The 23114-nt window shown below is 34.5% G+C and overlaps 1 long non-coding RNA gene across 2 annotated transcripts in view; it reads left to right on the top strand.

Annotated features, from left to right (window-relative positions):
• Positions 1-4316: 4316 nt before the first annotated feature.
• The window catches only part of LOC116630981, a 33445-nt gene continuing 14647 nt past the window's right edge, over positions 4317-23114 (top strand). Inside the window, exons 1-2 of one of the 2 annotated variants that reach the window (XR_004299059.1) lie at positions 4317-4402; positions 18656-18831. This is a non-coding gene — a long non-coding RNA (uncharacterized LOC116630981). Of the gene's footprint in view, positions 4403-5002; positions 5105-18655; positions 18832-23114 lie in introns of those variants that run through there. The other variant, XR_004299060.1, reaches the window with a different exon arrangement.

Raw genomic sequence — 23114 nt, 5'->3', positions numbered from 1 at the left:
GAAAGAAGGAAGGAAGGAAGGAAGGAAGGAAGGAAGGAAGAAGGAAAGAAAAAGAAAGAAAGAAAGAAAGAAAAGAAAGAAAGAAAGAAAGAGAAAAAGAAAGAAAGAAAGAAAGAAAGAAAGAAAGAAAGAAAGAAAGAAAGAAAGGAAGGAAGGAAGAAAGAAAGAAAGAAAAGAAAGAAAGAAAGACAGAAAGAAAGAAAGAAAAAGAAAAGACTTCATTCAAGGTTGTCAACTCATTTATTACCTGATTGAAAATACAAAACTAAAACTAAAAATAATATTCTGGAATTTCACTTGAGACTACATTAATAGAAGAATCCTACAGAATTCTAAAGATACAGAAGAGTCCTTGTATCCATTTAAAATTCAACATAAAATTAAAAAAAAGTTTCCTTTAAAATTATGATAGGGGCGCCTGGGTGGCTCAGATGGTTGAGCGTCTGCCTTCGGCTCAGGTCATGATCCCGGCGTCCTGGGATCGAGTCCCGCATCGGGCTCCCTGCTCCTTGGGAGCCTGCTTCTCCCTCTGCCTCTCTCTCTCTCTGTCTCTCATGAATAAATAGATAAAATCTTTAAAAAAAATAAAATAAAATAAAATAAAATTATGATACACTCCTATTTTGGGGTGGCAGGCAGGAGGAGGGAATATTGGGGAAGAAGCCATAAGCAGCAAATCCCTTTTACTCACTTCTCTTCAATGTAATCCTGTGGGTTTTTTCCAGAACATTAGGTACTAGTCATTAATTTCTGCTAGTAGTCTCATGTTGGTGAATCATTTCTTGGGAACACACTTGTCATGGTTTAAAAGAAGGTATTTGGTGCTTGTTAAGATTCTTTAACTTTCTTCCTGTTTTACTGGTTTTCTTTTAAAGGTCAACTTCTTTATACCTTTAGAATTTTGTTATGCTAGACTGTTTTGTCATAACAGTAGCACTTATGTTTTCATTTGAAGGGCTGAGTCAGCAGCATCACTGTAAAAAAAAACTACTGGTTTTTCTCCCCTCTTCCTTTTGAATATTTTTGAAGGAACAGTAAATTAAATCAATTATTTTTTGCTCTTATTCAATAAAATCTGTTCCTTTTCTTTAGTCATTTAAAATAAGTTTGTTATTCATTATGTGTGTGTGTGTTTTTAATTCTGATTTCCTCTCATGTAATGTAACAGCTTGAGCCAAAGAGAACACTTTATTTTTTGAAAATGTTTTAGTATTTTATAAAATGAGAAGAGTTGACTGGCTAGAGAACCATCTGTGGAATACTATCCCAAATCTACTGATAGCATTTATTTTTCTTTTATCTATTCTTCCATGTCTCTGCCCATTTATTCATCCATCTACCTGCTGTCTCTCAAAAATGCTGTGTGAAACGCTCCCCTAATGGAATTCTGAGTAGTACAACTGTTAAGCAATTCCTGTGTAAACAGGACAAGAAGCTTACTTTCTAATGGAAGGCTGCATAAGCATTTCTCCAAAAGGTAGATGTTATACACCAGATGAGTGATATAAAAAATTAAATACTATAGACGGGCAAAATTTTAGAGTTTTTCTTGAAATTGGGGCAATCTTATCAGGTCAGATAGAAAAGCATAAAATCACATTTGAGCTGATCAAATATCATTGATTGAAAGGGTGGGTTGGATATTAAAACTATGAGAAAGAAGAACAGATTTAGGAATGAATGCATTCCCTCACCCATTTATTTAGAAAGTGTCCAATAAATATTTGCACACGACATTTTGCTAGTTCTGAAGCACAGAATAAGAGTACTAGTTGAGGAACAGCTGATGATCCGTCTTCTATAAAGAATCAGATTTGTATTGCAGTGAAATCTGTGACTAGAATTAGAAGTTGGAGACTGGTCATGTAAGAACTTGAACATAACGTTAGTGGATACTAACATTAATTAGTGGATACTAACTGATTTGAGCAAGAGATGATGTCAAGTCCTATACTTCAAAGAGGGATAAAGGAATTGGTGATATTAAGGATTTGGTTTATGAAAGTATTTATAAGAGTTGCTGTTGAGGTGTGCCTGGGTGGCTCAGTCGGTTAAGTGTCTGCCTTCGGCTCAGGTCATGATCCCAGGGTCCTGGGATTGAGCCCTGCATCGGGCTCTCTGCTCAGCAGAGAGCCTGCTTCTCCCTCTCCCTCTGCCTGCCGCTCTGCCTACTTGTGCTCTCTCTCTCTGCCAAATAAATAATAAAATCTTAAGAAAAAAAAGAGTTGCTGTAGAAAATAGGTTGGAAATTATTCCATAAAGACATCACAAGAAAAGAAAACTAGACACCAATATCCCTTATGAATATAGATTAAAATATCCTTAATAAAATGACAGCAAAATGAATACCCTATTATTTGTCCTAACTGCTAATGGTGTATCAAATGGATCCAATTGAAATGAAACCCATAAAATTTCCAATAAATATTTTACAGATTAAAACTTTTATGCTTTATCCGTTCATCTGCTGAAGGACATCTCGGGTCCTTCCACAGTTGGGCTATTGTGGACATTGCACGTGATGTGATGAGCACTGGTGTTATATGCAACTAATGAATCATTGAACCCTACATCAAAAGCTAATGTTGTACTATATGTTGGCTAATTGAACATAATAAGTAAAAAATTTTAAAAAAAGAATTATATGCTTTTCATGATAGTAGATAATGGTTTTAAAAACCTCTCAATGTATAAATGAGTAATGTATTCTTAAATTGTCCAAATGCTTATGTTATATACATTGTCATTTGTTTAGCAAATAAAAACTGTAGATAAAGAAGTTTTATGTATTTAAAATGACAGAAATAAACCAAGCTGAACAGAAAAAAAAGAAAATAGGTAGGAAATTAATAAGAAATTCCTTAGTATTTACTAGAGAACTCGTAATATCCATTTTTATTAGAAACAGGGAGTCCAGTTTTATTCATGACTAGCTATACAATAGAAGCAGAGAAAATATAAAGTGAAAGTAGCTCAGAGTTGAAGAGTAGCTTGTTAGTCATAGAAGAAGATGAAGGGATCGGCTGCAGAAATTCAACAAGGTAATTATGGAAAGAAAAAAAAGTGGGTGGGCTCAAGGAACTTATGAGTATTAAAATAATAAAAAGGTGGTTTTTGAGACAGAGATTTTTGATGTGTATGGTATGCTGTGATGGTTAATTTTATGTGTCAACTTCACTAGGTTATGGTGCCCAAATGTTTGGTCAAACACTCATCTAGATGTTGTGTAGACATATTTTTAGATGTGATTAACATTTACATCAATAAACTTTGAGTAAAGCAGTACCCTCCATATTGTGGGTGGGCCTCATCTAGTCAGTTGAAAGCCTTAAGAACTAAGGTCCCCTGAGGAAGAGGGAATTCTGCCTCCGGACTGCCTTTGGACTTGAGCTGCAACATCTACTCTTCCCTGGATCTCCACTCTGCTGCCTTCTGTAGAATTTAGACTTGCCAGCACCACAGTTGGGAGGGCCAATTCCTTAAATTTTTCTTTCTCTCTATTTTTCTGTCTCTCCGTGTGTGTGTATCTCTGCATAAACATACACACACACACACATACACAGAGGAACACAAAATGCATGCACATGTGTATATATGTATATTCTGTTGGTTTTATTTCTCTGGGGAACCCTGACTTTTATATATATATAAAACTCTGTATATATATATATAACTCTGTATGTGTGTGTGTATATATATATTTTCCAGCTCTGACTATGGAGGAGATCTAAAAACAATGACATCCCATAGGGATGAGCATAGTTAGCACTTACATCTTGGTTTCTAATTATTCTCTAGTGAAAGGTACTGGGTCCTTGGAAAAATGGCTGATTCCAGGATTGAAGCATGGAAAATATGAGATGAGCCTGGAAAATCTTGCAGTGCCAGAGTCTGTGTGATCTAAAAATAGACTAGGGATGGGCATGTTGAAAGGACACATGAGCAACTTGAAAGAATCTACCATGGCCAGATTTGGGACGATTTAAACAACAAATTAAATAAAATTCATGGACTAAAATAGATACCCATGAGTCTATACTGATATAAATAAATAAATGATTAAAGAAATGAGGAGAGAGACAGCTCTTCCATTCTGTAGAGTTCCAACTAATAAATGTAGAAGGAAAGATGGAAATATAAAATCACAATTGGCATAGCAATAATTTTTGCAGGAAAGAATCATCAATGGTTGCTAACATAATGAGTAAAAGTGTAATAAAAACAGGATATTTGAATAGTGTCAGACTTTCTCCTAAAAGATACTTAGCAATTACAAATGGAAAAAAATGAAAATGTTACAATTTCAGGTGAAACTTTGCAGTAGAAAAACTGTTGAAAGTTAACATCACCAATAATGATACATTGAAGCTTCAGACGTTTCCTGATATGATCCACCAAGAAGGTACGACATCATTTCTGGGATATGTTTAACAATAATGCATATAGATTTTTATCAGATGTGTCAAGATATAATTTTCATAAACCACTTATATTAGTCTTTAAGTTTACACATATTTGTGTTTTGTTAAACTTCCATGCTGTGTAGTTATCATCAAAATCCAATTTTAGGACATTTTTATTACCACAAAAAATTACCTCTTGAGAGGCAGCAGTTAATCCCTGCTTTGACCCCAGCTCCAGGCAACAACTGATCTGCTTTTTGTCCTTATAGTTTTGCCTTTTCTAGTAATGTTATATATGTAGAATCATATATCATATCTCCTATATATGGTTTCTTTCACCTAGAATTACAGTTTTAGATTTGCCATGTCTTTTGTAGTTTGTTTCTTCATATTGCTGAATAGCATCTTATTATATGGATATACCATATTTTCTTATTCTTTCACCAACTGAAGGATATTTGGTTTGGATCATTATTATGAATAATGCTCCTGTAAACATTCACATGCAAGTATTTGTGTGAAAATAGCTTTTCATTTTCCTTAGGGAAGTACCTAGAAGTGGAATTGCTGGGTCATATGGTAAATGTATGTTTGTAAGAAACTACCAATTTGTCTTCCAAAGTTGCTGTCGACTCTTCATTTTGAATTCCCACCAGCAATTTCTGAGAGTTCCAGTTGCTCCACATCCTTACCAGTACATGGTATTGTCATTATTTTTTTTTAATTAAGCCATTCTAGTAGATGTATAGCAGTATCTCATTTTGGAATTAGTTTGCATTTCTCTAATAACTAATGATGCTTAGCATCTTTTCATGTACTTACTTGCTATTTATATGCCCTCATTGGGGAAGTAGCTATTAAAATATTTTTCCCAAATTTTTATTGGATCAGTTTCTTTTTTATTATTTTATTTTATTGGATTAGTTTCTTATTATTGAGTTATATGGTTTCTTCATATATTCTAGATAGAAAACCCTCCCTCATCATATATATATTTTTTAAATATTATCTCCTAGTATAGGGCTTGCTTTTTCATTTTCTTAACAGTGTTTTTTGAAGAACAAAGGTTTGCAATTTTGATGGAGTCTAATTTATAAACTCTTTTTTCTTTATTGCCATATGTTCTTTTTTGTCCTAAGAAATATCTGTTGAGGGCGCCTGGGTGGCTCAGTCGTTAAGCGTCTGCCTTCGGCTCAGGTCATGATCCCAGGGTCCTGGGATTGCGTCCCACATCGGGCTCCCTGCTTGGCAGGAAGCCTGCTTCTCCCTCTCCCACTCCCCCTGCTTGTGTTCCTGCTCTCGCTATCTCTCTCTCTGTCAAATAAATAAATAAAATCTTTAAAAAAAAAAAAAAGAAATATCTGTTGAATCAAATTCAAAAAGATTTTCTCCTGTTTTCTTCTAGAAATTGTATCATTTTAGCTCTTATCTTAGGTCTATGATCCATTTCAAGTTTATCTCTGTGTATGATATCAGCTAATGATAGAAGATAATTCATCCATATACAGGTACCCAGTTGTTGCATCCCCATTTATTTTTTTTCTCTGACTTTGTAAATTTATTTTTTTATTATGTTATGTTAATTACCATACGTTACATCATTAGTTTTTGAGGTTGTAGGGTTTTTAAAAAATAATAATAATAATAATAAATAGACTACATTTTTAGTACTGTTTTAGATTTACAGAGAAAATGAGCAGATAGTACAGAGTTCCATATATCCAGCCCCTATTCCACACAACGTACCTCCCCCCACACAGTTTCCCCTCTTAGTGAATCTTGCATTTGTGTAGTCCATTGGTTATAATTCACAAACAAATACTGACATATCATTATTAACTAAAGTCCATAGTTTACATTTGGGTCACTCTTTGGGTTGTAAAGACGTAAATGCATAATATGAAGTTTGACAAATGCATAATATAGATTTGCCGTTAGAGTTTTATATAGGATAATTTAACCCCCTACAAATCACCTGTACTCCACCTGTTTATCTCTTACCTCATTCCCTCTTAACTGCTGACCACCATTGATCTAAAAAGATCTATAAAACTGATCAGGTGTTTTTTAGAAAAGACAGTAAAAAAATTGTCTCCATAATTTTGCATTTTCCAAAGTGACATATAATTGAAATCATATAACTTTTAGCATTTTTAGACTGGCTTCTTTCAGCAATATGCATTTAAATTTCTTATATATTTTTTTATGGCTTGATAGGTCATTTATTTTTATTGCTGAACAATATTCCATTTTATGAATACACTGTGGTCTGTTTATCCATTCACCTATTGTAGAACATCTTGGTTGCTTTCAGTTTTTAGTCATTAGGAATAAAATTGCTATAAACTTTTTAGTGCAGGGTTTTGTGTGGACATAAATTTTTAACTCAACTGGGTAAATACCTAGGAGCATAGTTGTTGGATCATATGGCAAGACTATGTTTATCTTTGTAGGAAACGTCAAACTGTCTTCTAAAATAGTTGTACAATTTTGCATTCCTACCAGCAATGAATGAGTGTTCCTGTTGCTCAGCATACTCACAGGCATTTGTTATTATCAGTGTTTTGGATTTTAGTTATTCCAATAGATGTGTAGTAGTATCTCATTATTATTTTAATTTGCAGTTTCTTAATGACTTGAGATGTGGAACATCTTTTCATGTGTTTATATGCCATCTTTGCTGAGGGTTTAAGAGTTCTTGTATATTTTGGATACAAGCCCTTTATCTAATATATATTTTGCAAATGCTTTCATCAGGTCTGTGACTTAGCTCTTCATTCTCTTAACTGTGAACAAACGTTTTAACTTTAAGAAAATCCAACATATCAAAAGTTTTCTTCCACGGATAGTGCTCTTTGTCTTGTATCTAAAAACTCATCACCAAACCCGTGGTCACTTAGATTTTGTCCTGTTATCTTCTGGAAGCTTTATAGTTTTGCATTTTGTATTTTGGTTTAAAATCCATTAGAGTTAATTTTTTTAAAAGATGTAAGTCTCTAGGTATATTTTTTCCATTTGGATGTCCAACTGTTCCAGCACCATTTGTTGAAAAGACTATTATTTATGGAATTGCCTTTGCTCCTTTGTCTGTTTGTATGTCTGTTCCTGGGCTTTCTGTTCTATTCCACTGATCTCTTTGTCTAGTCTTTCATAAATATCACACCTCCTTGATTACTGTAACTTTATGGTAATTCTTGAAGTGGTAGCATCTGTCCTCTGACTTTGTTTTTCTGCAGTGTTCTGTTAGCTATCCTGCGTCTCTTTTCTTTCCATATAAACTTTAGAATGAGTTTGTTGATATCCCCAGAATAACTTGGGATTTTTATTGGGATTGCCTTAAATCTGTAGATCAGGTAGGGAAGAATTGTTTTCTTAACATTTCTATCCATAACACTTCTAGACTATTTATCCATTTATTTAAATCTTTCATTTCTTTCATTTCTTTCATCAAGTTTCCTAGTTTTTCTCACATAGACCTTACACATAATTCATTAGATGTGTACATAAGTATTTCATATATTTTGATACTAATGTCAATGGATTTATGTTTTTATTTCAAATTCCAATTGTTTGCTGCTGATATATGGGGGGAGCCATTGACTTTGGTATAGGAGGGATACCATTTACCCCTCCTTTGAATGGGTCCACCAACTTTGCCAATAAAGCTGCTGATGTTTGCCATCAACGTTGAACAGTCAGCTCTCATCCACCACTCATAAAGCTGTGGATTTTGTGGCCTGAGCTGGAGTGGTGGAGTTAGGTGGTTTTGGAAGGATCCCCATGCAGAAAGGCCACAGAATTGCCATTAGGTTTCCCCATTGTAGTAGCAGTTTTTCAGGAGTAAACACATTGCATTTTGTTGTGTCTTTGGTCACTTTGAAGTACCTGAAATACTTCATTTTTTTTCTTTTTATATTTCATTCAGTTTCATACTTGCTTTGAGGATTGCTTGATCTCCTCACACAGATATTATTGAAAGTCCACAACCTGAATTTAATTATGAGGAAACATCAGACAAGTCCAAATATCATTCCTCCTGCCTTAAATATACTTGATATCCAAGAATGATGTTAGTTGACTTCTTCCAAAATAAAGAACCAGTCTAATACCTCCATATGAAGCAGAAATGTTAAAAGAAAATATGTTTCTTATGACCCTTATATTCAGTGATATTTCTTGCACGAACAGAGGAGAACTGATGGCATTACAAACTTGGAACCAGATAAGATGTTGAGAAATTTGACACAAACTAATCTAGTCCACAGAATTAACAGATATATGATGGCAGTATTTTCCATGATTTAATAAATAAGCTTTAAATGCCCTAGGAGAGAAATGAAGTAGTATCTAGATCTTCATAATCTGGTTCTGATAAAGTTTTAATGATTATGGGAAATGTAGCTTTATCCAAACTTACCCATCATGCTTTCTTTCTATCTAGTATTGTGGAGGTTATAAGATCTGGTTGGTCTCTGTTTGATGATTATAACTCATTAGATTTAGCTGTGTCTTAGGCAACTGACTTAAGAAAAGGCCTTGCATAATGAAATGTTGAAGCCATAAATATAAAAAGCTTAATTCTTTCTGCCAATCAAGCATTGGAACTAGGAAAGCTTGATAATTTCCTATAGAATTTTCTTGAAAATGGAGGATAAGGAGTTCTGATTAAATCCACATTTGATACAGCTGTCTGGAAGTAGCATGCAAATCCCACAAAGCTTCCAAGGTAACAGAAGCTGTCCTCACACATTTCAATTAATCACTAAATTAAATCTACATGTGAGAATCAAAGGACTAAATAATAGCAGCAAAGAACCATTCACAAATTCAAAGATTATGTGCTATTTATACTTAATGACAATTTATTTCTGTAAGAAGTTTTTATTAAGTCTACTAGTCACAAAGAATAAATAAAAATGAGCTTGAACTTTGCAAGTATATTTGATTTTATACGTGCATTCCCTAATAATGTCTGGGCCCACCAATTTGGACTCTGATATCAGCAACAACTAGATATATATATTTATATATGATAGATATATGTTTATTTGTGTGCACATTTGTTAGTGCTAATCTTTGGTAATAGCCTTACATGCATTAGTGATTACTGAGTCTTACAAATGTGTATGTTGTTGATATTTTGATTCCTCTTTACTTCCCTCCTTATGCTACTTGGATTGCATAGCTCATTACTATAAACCCTCATTGGCAAATTCCACTATTCACTGTCTTTTCCTCCCTCAGTCATACTTGACTGTCCACAATCCAATCCTAAATGGGCCCAAACATCCATCTTCTGCTCTACTGAATGTGTACATCTGGGCAATGCTGGAAATAATCACACATCTGGCAGGTTGGTGTCAGATTCACGGTCACAACTTCAAATGTGTACATAACCATGATATTTTCAAGTAAGCTCACTCTCTTACTGTACTACCATGCTAATATTACACCTTTCCTTCCATCCTCCTACCTTTCTCATATATAGCTGGTATCTTTTACCCATATTAATGATCTTTCCTCAAAAATTATGTTCCACTCAAAGTATCCTCATCTCATTTGATGGCAACTCCTTCTTGTCATTTTATCAAGCTAATAGCTCTGGGGTCAACCTTGACTCCCCTCCTTCTTTCACATTCCATGTCTGGTCCATTAGCAGGTTCCCTTATATATTCAAAAGAGTTTCAGAATCTAACCACTTCTCACCTTCTCCACTGTTGCCCATATGATCTGACCTACAATCTTGATTATTGCAATATCTTCCCAATAGATCATGAACCTTGGCTTAATTGTCTTGGCTCTAATTGCCATCACTTAAAATAATGCCTGCCACATAGTAGATACTCACTAAGTATTTGATAAATTGAGATAGTTTAATTGAATGATGCATCAGTATTCAAACATAGTTTAAAATTTCCATTAAGAATAACTGACTCTTTTCAACAAATGGTAAAGATGGCAGTACCTCCCGAAGTAATCAATAGATTCAGGGCAATCTGTATCAAAATCCCAAGGACATTTTTGGAAGAAATTTAAAAATCCATCCTAAAATGCTTGTGGAATCCCCCAAATCAGAGCAATCTTGAAAAAGAATAAAGTTGGAAAACTAAACTCATTAATCTCTCTTATTTCCACATCCTCTTCCACTTAATGCTTCATTTTCTACTACCGTCAGCTCCAGCCTTCCTCCTTATGCTATGCAATCCAAGTAGCATAAGGAGGGAAGTAAAGAGGAATCAAAATATCAACAACATACACATTTGTAAGACTCAGTAATCACTAATGCATGTAAGGCTATTACCAAAGATTAGCACTAACAAATGTGCGCACAAATAAACATATATCTATCATATATAAATATATATATCTAGTTGTTGCTGATATCAGAGTCCAAATTGGTGGGCCCAGACATTATTAGGGAATGCACCCACCAAACACAAAAGTGTTGCATCCTTCTGTTATGTCTACCTTCTCACTTGGCACTTGCCTGTCATCTTCCTCTACATTCTGCTTTCACGTCCCCCACCACTCCATGTTCAAATTCAAACAGACGCAATCTATCCTTATCTTATATGATCTCTCGGCAGGATTTGACACTCTTATTTTCTCTATCAACAGGTCTCCAAATTTTTCTCATACCACTCTGTGTTCTGATTACTTTTCTACTTTTCAAGTTATTTCTCCAGACAGATTTAAAGTGTCAGAGATCTTCAAGCCTCAGTACGAGGTTCTTTGTCTTTTCTCTCCACAGGAGAGAATGAGGAACAGGAGATAAATAACACCTAAATAAGAAGGAAAGCTAACTTTATCACAGAAGATAGTTTGGAAGGGTACCTATCCAAACAATATACCAGACCCCAGGATATTCGTATTCTTGAAATTCAACACTAACTTGGTGCAATATATTTGGTCATCAGTATATATTATACTCAAATGCATTATCAAATTATAAGCTGAGTGATCAGAACAATAGCTAAAAGCATGTCTTTCTACTGGGTCTATGTGGCAGGCTTCAAATATTTTGAGTGTAAAAAATTTGTTTAATTAAATGATTTTTTAAAACCCCACTGAACTAAATCTACAAGGTAGAAAGAACATAGGCTTGCAGACAGCTAAATCTAATCCATTATAACATTATAATAGCAATTCAAGGCACCATTAATCTTCTCAACATCTTTGTTGGTCTTCATTTCTCTATTGAAATATGGGAATAACAAAGTTTAGCCCATAGAACTATTGTGAAAAGCAAACTATATGACATGTAAGCACTTTCTACAAGTAGCAATTTTTAAAGGAAATTTTCCTAATTGAAGTGCATTGATGTTAAAGTCTGTCATATACCTCAATTTCTGGAGTATTCAGTTATCTTACCATTTCTCCTCATTGTGTGAAACATAAATACAATGATGTATATGAAATTTCCTCTCCCATTTTAGAAATTTGTAAATGTTAACAATTAAGGTGACTGATGTTCCATTATTCCTATCTTCCCAGTTCTCTGGAAGATGTTTTGGAATCTTTGTAAAAACCCCAGTGATCTGGTAATTACTTTGATTATTTTTAAAGATGTATGAAATCCTCTGATGTCCTTAATTGACACTTTTTAATTTGCAAGTGCAAAGCTTGAGATAAACTGAAGAGGAAAGAAGTTAGAAAGGGAATAAATATTGATTCAACTTTTCAGTTAAAAAATAAATGCTCTTTAGTTTGCAAAACAACAGTACTGAAGCCACCATTACTAACACCACTACTGGGTAGTTGAGCAGCATTTTTAAAGATTTTATTTATTTATTTGACAGAGAGATAGCGAGAGCAGGAACACAAGCAGGGGGAGTGGGAGAGGGAGAAGCAGGCTTCCTGCCAAGCAGGGAGCCCGATGTGGGACTCGATCCCAGGACCCTGGGATCATGACCTGAGCTGGAGGCAGATGCTTAACGACTGAGCCACCCAGGCGCCCAGTTGAGCAGCATTTTTAAAAGTGTGTAGTGATTTAGACTGATGCTTTTCAAAGTTCAATGTACATATATAGTATCTGGGAGCTTGTTACAATGTGGATTCCAATTAAGTAAATCTGTACTGGGAGCTGAGAATCTGCATTTCTAAGCTCCTGAGTGATGCCCATAGTGTGGGGCTTCAAACTATACTCATTTGCAAGGATTTGGAAGCCTTTGCTTATGTAAAGAAATCCGAGCAAAAAAGGAAATCATCCAATTGAACTTCATTTATCATTTAAAAAAGACTTGGACCATGCAAAAAAATCATCTCCAAGAAGTCTTTATATTTTTAGAAGGCAAAGCGAAGACTGAATAAATACATATGGAATAAACTCATCCAGTATATTGGAAATAGTGTAGGATTTGATGCCAGAGATCTGGCTTTGAATTCATCTGGGCCACTCACTAATTTTGTGATCATGGACAAAACTACCTAAATAACTTTGATCCTCAGTTTACTTATTCATAAAATAAGTTCAATAATATAAGATTGTTATAAACTTTACATGAGAAAACATATCAGCATGGTGAAAAATAAAAGTATTTGTTTCTCTTTTTCAACATACAGAGCTTTATTTTTAAATGTTGTCTGAACTTTATACTGTATATTACACTTCATACTAGCACTATTTACGGTATGACTATGGCAAATATTTTCTATTTTAAATAATTATGTAAATGTCAATCATGACATTACAAATATAAATAATATCTATCATTCTTAATGGTGAGTCTTTGATAGGAATCAAAAGAAGTAATTATATAATTATTCCCATGCTAATGGACAAGTATCTTTTTATAACACAATGACTGAAACACACCATCAAAAAATTACAAATTGTCTGTTTGTACGCATGTACATGAAATATGAAGACCTGCATTCAGGGTTCAGCTCTGCTATTAATTTATGTTTCTTGAAAGCCACTTAATTTCTGTGGATCTTGGTTTCCTACTCTGGAAAATCATATTGGATTACAACTAAAATCTCTTCCCTCTCTAAGATTCTAATCTCCACCCTATTAAGGTTCTTGCAGCTTCACTGGATGAAAGTTTAAGCACATGTATGTATGTACCATGGCATAATAGTGAGACTATTCTTTGAACAGTCAAGTATGAAATCAGCTATGTAAATTCAACACTCACCACATGAATATATTTACATTCAGTTAATATTTGATGTTGATAGAATCACTAGATATGAATGATAAATCATTTAGATATGATGATAAAATAATTTAGATATGAATCTAAAACGACAAATATTATTGAGCATTTGCTAGCTACTCTTCCAGGCTTTTTTTCTTTTTTTTTTTTACAAAACTTAAGTTGTTAAATCCTCATTATAACCCTGTGAAGTAAGTGCTATTATTATCTTCGTTTTACAGTTGAGGAAACTAAGGCATGAAGAGATTAACTTGCTTATGGTCATTCAAGGTTTCGATCCCCATGACTTGGCTTTGGAGGTCACATTCTTAACCACTATGAGAAGCAACCTGTGTCACCAAAACCATAAATGTTTCTTAATTCATAATTTATTTAGTTTGTCAGGTAGGAGCATTGAATTGACTTTTTATTAGTTGATTTATGTACACAAGACTCCCATAAAATTATTCTGCCAACCACGTTAAAGATGGCCCTCACAAACATTTTAACCAAACATATTATTTTGTTGCAGTGTCCTGTGTAGTCACATGCTTGACAGATTTCTGATACCTGCTTTATCCTGTCACCCCTTGCCCTCACTGTCCCATTCTTCCCTCAGATAGGAGAAAAACAGGCTTAAGGGACCCAAGACATTAAAATCATCAGAAAGTAACTCATTCTTTTGTTAGCACATTTGAAACTGTTAAAGGAGAGGGATTTTTCTTCTGGGTAGTATTGCAACACATTATGCAGTTTCTAGGGAAAAGAGTTCACTGCATTTTTTTGGTAACAAGTCAAGTCCATATAAATTCAAGTCCAGGTTAAGTAGTTATGCTTTTTGAAGATTTTATATCTGGTGTGGTCTGCTCAGTGTCACCAGGTTTCCACAGCAATATAGCTGTAACATTCCTTCTGAGAGAACTTGCATCGGGCCCACTGGAGCAGATTTATGTCATCGACCCCCACAAGGTATTAATCATTCTTCGAGGTCATTTTCAGCTATCAAAGTAAGTGCATTTGAAAAAAAAAAAAAATTTGCTAAAACTGCTTTCAAGCCAGGTCTCATGGTTAGTTTTCGTGGTGGAAAAACAAAAGTTGAAAATTCACAAAACAAATTTCTTGGCAGAGAAAGTATGAAGATTGAGATTCGGATGAGGGTGTTGCCATTCATTAGCACACTTACAAAATGTCTGTATTATGAAAACCAGGGCACACTTAGAGGAAAATAAACAGATTTATCAGCCTGGTTACAATTTTATGAGGTACAAAAAGTTTCCACTGTCTGTGTGAAATCCTGACAAGATAATTCAGACATGGCTGGACTGATGTGACTTTTCTGTCTGGTGCTAGAAAATGTATTAACAGCCAGATACACTTCTCATTTGAGACTAGGCCAGGTTCTAAAGAACTGTTTATATTTTCAAGATTTTATCTTTGTAGAAGTCAGACAACCAGCTTTGGTACATGAATGGGAGCTGGTTATTACCTAACAAATATCTGTAGTCAAATTGAGGGGAATGAGAGTGCTGACATTTAGTCAGGACTGTTTCATTGTCAAGTGCCTCAGAACTTGGCTGACAGAGGAATTTCACCTCCATGGAAAAGCCCAGAGGCCTAAACTCTACCTGAATCTGGGCTTGCAGTGAAGGGAAAGGAAGCAGATATTTAAAGGTGGTCTAAGATGTATAAAGATTACAATGAGTCCATGGAGAACAGACTCATAAAGAGTCTTTTAGTTGAAATTTCTATCTGTATGTGCATATGAGTATTTTGTACTTATTTGCATGTAATTTCATTAAGAAATACTGAATTTTAAAAGGAACCACCAAATGAAAGCCATCTTTTCCAAACTATTCTCTTCCACCACTTTCCTCCCCAGCCCTAAGTGAGATCTTATAGCTTGAGGATTTTTTATTCACAGTTGATTCCAAAGCCCATATCTAAGAGGGAGAGTGCTGGCTGGCATCCTTGGTGAAGCTGTTCACTTTGGAGCAATACTTCCTGGTTTCTCCAGGCATTTAAGATGGTTGGGGATGCAATTCAGCTATTCCCAAGCTGTTGTATTCTTGATGTTTCTCGTTTTCCAACTGCAGTAGTTTGAACAATAGGATTATTTTTCTACTATAAAAATATTTAAGGGTAGTTTATTCCACACTTCCTTAAAATACTTACCAGTGTATTAAAGTCTTATCCAAATTCATATGTATATTAAGGAGATTTTGCCCAACTTTTTGAGGCTTACCCAATTTAAGCACAGTGTGAAATATCTATCTCAAATTCAGGCAGTAAAAGAAGGAGTTTAATGTTTTTAGGAACTGTAATTCCTTTTTAGTAGCAACAAATATTGACTAGATTTTGTAGAGTGAAGAGTGATTTAATGAATAATTTCCCAAGGCTACTTGGACATTTTCATGTCTTCTTCCTGGCCATGACCAACCCCTTACCCCACAGAACTTCTGTTCAAGAGTCCAATATCTCATCTCATACTCTTTAGAAATAAGTATGCATTATTTGTCCATTTTTCCCCAGGTATATAAAAATCCAACATAAGACTTTAAATCTACAAATATGTAAGTATATATTTGTTAGACTCAGTCCATATTAGGTAGTGTACCAGGCAAACCTTAGGTCAGATGGGAAATAATGAATCTGTTAAGTATAGACTCGGTTACTCCAGTATGACAATGGTGGGATTACATGGGGTAGAGGGAAAATTCCAGACAGGAATATAACTCAACTTCAAGCCACTGTTTACCATGGATTCACCTAGCAAATGTGACTCTTTCAACCTACCTTAAATATTCTCTACAACTGCCTTTATATCAATGTAGAAGAGAAATACTTGAGATGAAACAACACAGCATAGTTTGAAGACGTCTGCCTCTTTAGACTTTGCCTATTTGTTGTCCAAAATGCTAACTTGGCTTCTCACTGGCTGCTGTAGTGTGAGTGTTCATGTCCCTCCAGAATTCATATGTTAAATCCTGATACCTAATGTGAGAGTATTAGGAGGTGGGGCCTTTGGGAAGTGGTTAGGGCATAAGGATAGAAGATAGAGACCTCATGAATGGGATTAGTGCCCTTAGAAAAGAGGCTCCAGAGAGCTCTCTTGTGCCCTTTTCATCATGTGAGGTTACAGTGACAAGGCAGCTAGCTGTGAACCAGGAAGCTGGCCCTCACCAGAGAGCAAATCTGCTAGGGCCTTGATCTTGGACTTTCTAGCCTCTAGAAGTTTGAGAAACCAATTTCTCTTGTTTCTAAGCTACCCAGTCTATGGTATTTTGTTATCAATCCAAATGGACTAACAGTCTGGCTTGTGGCCTGCTTTTATAATCTGAAGTGTTGGGTAGTAGCTTTCTTTGATGTTTGAAGAAGGTGATATAGTACTTACTTCATAATTGTGTGTGTGTGTGTGTGTGTGAGAGTCTTCCAAATCTAATCATGTAATAGCTACCATTTGATTTTCACAGTCTTTTTATATTATAGATATGAGAAGCAGAGTAATAAAATCCATAGAAAATTAGACAATATCATTTTATAGCAAATAATGCACTTTTTCAAATCTGAAATAACATAAAAAGGCATCATTGATTTGCTAACACCTTCTTTAAAAGTCTACTTTTAAAAAGTCCACTACAAAGGTATGCATCAATTATAAAAAATGCATACTAATTATGGAAATGTTAAAATGTAAAAATAAATAATTGCTTATAATTATGGAAATACAATAGTTTTTCTCTTTTTCTTTATGTATCAAATTATTTTACCAGACATGTTATTAAATTATATTGATTCATAAAAAGTTGAATGCCACCCATTTTATGCTATAACAATACTTTATTATACTGGGTGGTCAGTCATACAAAAGTTTAGGGAATAGAATTCTAAAATGGAAAATAATTGTGCTCTCCCTCTATCTAAACTTGTTCTTGGAACAACTTTGCTTTGAGAACTGTAATAATGCTAAGGTTCACGAACCTTCTCTCTGTCTCCTCAGAAACTTATCCAGATCAGCATTTCCCCATCTTTCATGGAATAAAAGGTGGGGATGTGGTCAGTTTTTCTGGGACATGTTGCCAAAACTTTAAGGTTATATCAACAATAAAGTGGATATAAGAATGTACCATCCTTTCTATTAAGATGGGAGGAAAAGAGACCCAATTTCATTTAGAGGTTTGCTTTGAACATTTTCTCTGTGTTCTGAAGTGACCTGAAGTTGCTTCTACCACCACACCCAATCCCACAAGGATTTTAATTGGCATGCCTGATAATATTGTTTTAAATTTAGCAGGGAAGGCCTCCCACCACTAACTGTTTCTATAGAGCATTATTGAACTCTTGGGGAATTTTTCCTCCAAAGAAAGCATGGAATTCCTCTCTGAAATATTTATTTCTCTAGGACTCCAAATGGAAGTGTCTGGAATAAAAAAGAGAGTAAGAATGAGAGAGTGAGAGAGTAGGAGAGAGACAGGGAGTGGGGGAAGGAAGGAGGGAGAAAGAGATTCTTGGCAAATAACTCTTTTTGGATTTTTGCACATTTGCATTCAGCTGAGAATATATTTGACTTTTGCCAAGTGAGATTTGGAAGATGCTAACAAAAAACTTTAGAAGTGTGAATGAAAATCTGCTGATCATTTTCCCTATCTTTGGAAATACACTTATTTTCAAATTACCCAATAGGATGAAAGTAAATGACTATTTATTTGTTGTTTGTTGTCTAATAAGCAGACATCATTGAACCTAAAATCATCTTTTTCTTGAGCTTTTAGGTTGCATCTAAACTCTAGACTGCAATAATAGACAACTCACCATTTTGTGTCCTGCCAAGATTTTTTTTTTCTGATAGTAGTTTTCCAGTAGTACACCCAAATTAAATTCTAAGATGTCCAAAATATTTAGGTCAAGAGGAGATGTCCTCTGTTCTGCCATTTAGATGGGTGACATACTGGCTGTAAGTCTACCCCTATCAAAAACAACTAATCTACATTTCTTTTTTTTCTTTCTTTTTTTTAAATCTACATTTCTTTTAATTTGTTTGTTCTAGTGTGAAACTTCACTGTTGGATACTTTTAGGGAATATATAACCATGTTTAATTTCCTTATTATATCCTTCAGATGATCTCAGATGACCCACATCATTTCTTATGCATCCTACTGAGATAATCACCAAAGAGTGGATTTTGGCTGATAGACACTGGTGCCCGGAAGACCAATCCAAATGAAGAGCCAGAGTCAAGATCCTGATTCCTTTCCTGCCATCACTTCCAAAGTAGCCTTTCTCATGCATCCAGGTAATGCTTGGGCTCTCCATCCAAGATTAAAAACATCTGCTAGAGGACTTGTCAAACAGTCTTGGAACACTTAGTCCAATTCACAGGAACTCCATCTGGGACTGGTGATACTTACTTCTTTCATATCTTTAATTGTTTCTAGCACCTCCATAGATCAAAGTTCTCTCCATAATCCTTTCTTTCCATCATGGCATATTTACCCATTTTATATCAAAATATATAATCTTTACCATCTGGTTTCATAGAGGAATATAAATCTTTATCAAAGTAGATTAACATTAAGTAACTTTTTTTCCGGCTCTGTGTGCCTGTATTTCTTTCTTATGTGCAAATTTAGGAAAATCATCCTCTCTTCCATGTTAGACTTTAAATGTAGAAACAAGATTCCTGGGTTTTTCTAACTGTGGAGTATTTTTACATGTTGCCTTGTGCTTGAAATTAGAAGTTCAAAGGAAGTTAGTGTTTGTTATCCTTCATCTTCTGTACTAGAATGATCTGTATTACTCTTACAACAAATATCACTTGATCTTGATTATAATTTTGCACATTTGCAAATCTATGTCATGTCATGAATCTATAAACATCAAAAAGATGTGATTAGTTTTATTTTTAGTCCTTGGTCCAGTGACTAGTTCATTGTAAGTACTCAGTAAATTATTATATTAATAATACAATAGATTGTTATATTATTATGTAATTATAATACTTGTGTTAAATTACAGATTTTCATATTAAAATGAGAATTGTAAATCACCTAAATGTTGTAAAGCCTTAAATAATAGAAGGCTAAAATTATTATGTATACACAGAAATATTATGTAATGATCTGATTCATACAAATGAATGTATTGCTCTAGTTGTTATAGTTCATAAGCCCCTATAAAACATTATTTCTATTTCATACTCTATTCCTATGATACTTCATATTTTCTTACTATTACACATCTAATGTACTATTTTGTCTTGTATACAATGTAGTAGTTTATTGCTTCTACTCACCCCACACTTTCTATCATGCCCACAGTCTGGGTTTCTAATATAAACAGCACATTATTTACAAGAAAGTAGATGGTTAGATCTTAAAATATTTGTGTTGTTAATTTCTTTTCTATAGCTAAATATTATTTTTTTATTTCATGTTTCTGTTTGGATTTCGTGAGTCCCTCTTGAAAACATAGACAGAATTCTCATTAATTACTATCAATAAGATAAATTCACATTCTCTCTAATTCCCAACACTGAAAAGTAGGCATAGACTGAAGAGACACTTTTAAGTGAGGAGACCTTACTATAAAAAGTGTTTTAGAATTTGGTAGACTTAGCCTTTTTATCCATTTTGGATAGTTACCAATTCTCTAATCCTAGTGTTAAAGGTAACACCTCAATCATGTTCCTCTTATCTGGGACTAAATAAATGTTTCTTTCTAAGGCAAAGACCCCTACCAGGGGGCACACCATAAATTCTAAATATACCTCATATTCTTCTCTTATGACATACGCCACTGAAAACTATAAAAAATGAGCCAATTTTAAGGCAAAGCTTTGAAAAGATAACATTACTTATAATAGCATCTATCCTATTGAACTTCAAAGAGTGAAGTATTTTAGAAGCAAATGGCAAGGCTGTGTTGGGGAAATCTGTAGAGAGAAAAGAAAAGAAATATCTAAGGTCATGTGAATACACCAATTTTTATTGAAATTATAGCTCAAGAAACTTTGGGATTTTAATGTAACATCATATTTACATTGATAAAATGAAACTTTTTTTTTTTTTAAAGATTTTATTTATTTATTTGACAGAGAGAGACACAGTGAGAGAGGGAACACAAGCAGGCGAAGTGAGAGAGGGAGAAGCAGGCTTCCCGCGGAGCAGGGAGCCCAATGTGGGGCTCGATCCCAGGACCCCGGGATCACGACCTGAGCCGAAGGCAGATGCTTAACAACTGAGCCACCCAGGCGCCCCGATAAAATGAAACATTTATGTTTCAACCATTAAATTTACAAATACATAGTTATCTAAAAAATAGAAATAATTTTTAAATATTTACAGTGGTACTCTTTTATCCCCTGAATTAACTGTGGCTATATAAAGTGCCTCAGAGAGGAGAAAGATCCTTGAAGTGGGATTCCAAAGACATGTTTTAATTCAGTATCTGATACTAACTAGATAATATGATCATAGGCAATATAGTTTTTTCCTCTGGGCCTCTTATGTAAAATTAAAGGAGTGGACTATGTAATTTTTAGAGATCCTTTAAACATTGAAACTATATGATCATATAGAAAGCATTTAGATTATAATCACTCTACTGAAGCCAAATACCACATAAAACCCTGCAGTGTCATCCCAACCCTCACCTGTAAAAGCTGAGCGAGGAGGCTAAAATTCACCTTCATGAGGTTGTAATGAGGCACCTCAACACCCCCCAACTGGTGATGTCAGGGAGAGCCAAGTAGAGAGCTGGGACTTTCATCCCTGCAGGCCACTAATAAGCCCTCATTCTAACCCTCAGATGTCAGTAGAGACCAACTAGGAAGCCTGGACTTACATTCCCACCAGGGGTAATAAGACATCCATCCCTTCCCCTGTTTCCTGGGTGGTGTCAGAGGACCCCTGGTGGAAAGTTGGGACTTTCACAATAGCTAAGCCCACCCAGCACTAGTGAGGAGCTTTCTTTCTTGTGTTAATGGAGGATAGGTGAGAAATTGGACTTTAACCACCACCTAACAGTAATGATGAACTGCCCCCCTTCCCTGCCAGAACAGTGTCAGAGAAAGCTAGCTAGAACAGAAGATTTAAATAAGATCCAGAGTCTCAGAAGATAATGCCAAAATGTCCTGGTTATAATAGAAAATAATTCATCATACCAAGAACCAGGAGGATGCAAAGAAATAATCAAAAGATACCAACATCAAGATGACCAAAATGTTAGAATTATTTGACAAGTATCTTAAAGGAGCCATCATAAAAATACTTCGGTGAGCAACTAAAAACATACTTGAAGCAAATGAAAAATTAGAAGGTCTTAGCAAATAACTGATGCTGTAAAGAAGAACCAAATGTAAATTTTATGACAGAAAAATACAATAACCAAAATTAAAAGGCTCAACAGCAGAGAGTAAGGGACAAAGGAAAGGATAGCTACAATTGAAATTACTCAATTTGAACAACAGAGATTAAATAAACTAAACATAAATAAACAGAGCCTCAGAGGCCTTAGAAATTATAACAAAAGATCTAATATTAATGTCATAGGAGTTCTAGAAGGAGGGGAGAAAGAGGGCAAGGCTGGAAAAATACTCAAAGAAATAATGGCTGAAAACTTCTCAAATTTAGTAAGAGATATAAACCTGCAGATTTGGGATACTGAATGAGCCCCACAGAAATTAATGTCATAGCACATCAAAATTAAAACTACTGAAAATTAAGGACAAACAAATCTTGAAGCAGTCAGAGAAATATAACACCTCACATATAGGAGAAAAACAATTAGAATGACAGACTTCTTTTAAGAATGCATGGAAACAAGAAGAATGTGGCACAATATTTATTTCTCAGGTGTTATAGGAAAAAATTGTCAACTCAATCTTACAGCTAGTGAATATCTCTTACTAAGAGAGATTTACTCTTAGTGAGACAAACTAAGGGAACTTGTCCCAGGAGACCTACCCTAAAAGAATGGCTAAAGGAATTTCTCTAAACAGGAAGGAAAACAATATGAGAAGGAACTTAAAAATATCAGGAACAAAGAACATAATAAGCAAAAACATGAGTAAATATAATTGGCTTTTATTCTCCTTTTGATTTTTTAAAACTATATTTGATGGTTGAAGCAAAAATTATAAAACTGTCAAATGTGGTTCTAAATATATGTACAGGAAATATTTAAGATAATTATGTTATAAATGGGTGAGAGTAATAAGAAGTAAGGGAAGCTAAGGTTTCTGTACCTCACTTGAACTGGTAAAATGAGGACAACCATAAACTGTGGTGTGTGTGTAATGTAATACTTAGAGCAACCACTAAGAAATCTATACAAAGAGGTATACTCAAAATACTATAGATATATCAAAATAGAATTCTAAAAAATGTTCAAGTAACCCACAGGATGGCATGAAAAATAAAACAGAGAAATGAAAAAGAGAAGGAGCAAACAAAAACAAAATGGCAGACTAAAGCCCTACATACATCAATAACAACACTAAATGTAAAAAATCTAAATATGCCAATTAAAAAATGGAGATTTGGCAGATTGGATTAAAAAACATGACCCAACTATATG

This window comes from Phoca vitulina, unplaced genomic scaffold (genome assembly GCF_004348235.1).
Source record: "Phoca vitulina isolate PV1807 unplaced genomic scaffold, GSC_HSeal_1.0 scaffold4, whole genome shotgun sequence".
Taxonomy (NCBI): domain Eukaryota; kingdom Metazoa; phylum Chordata; class Mammalia; order Carnivora; family Phocidae; genus Phoca; species Phoca vitulina.
The sequence above is the reverse complement of the archived record's forward strand: the minus strand, read 5'-3'. Positions and strand labels throughout refer to the sequence as shown.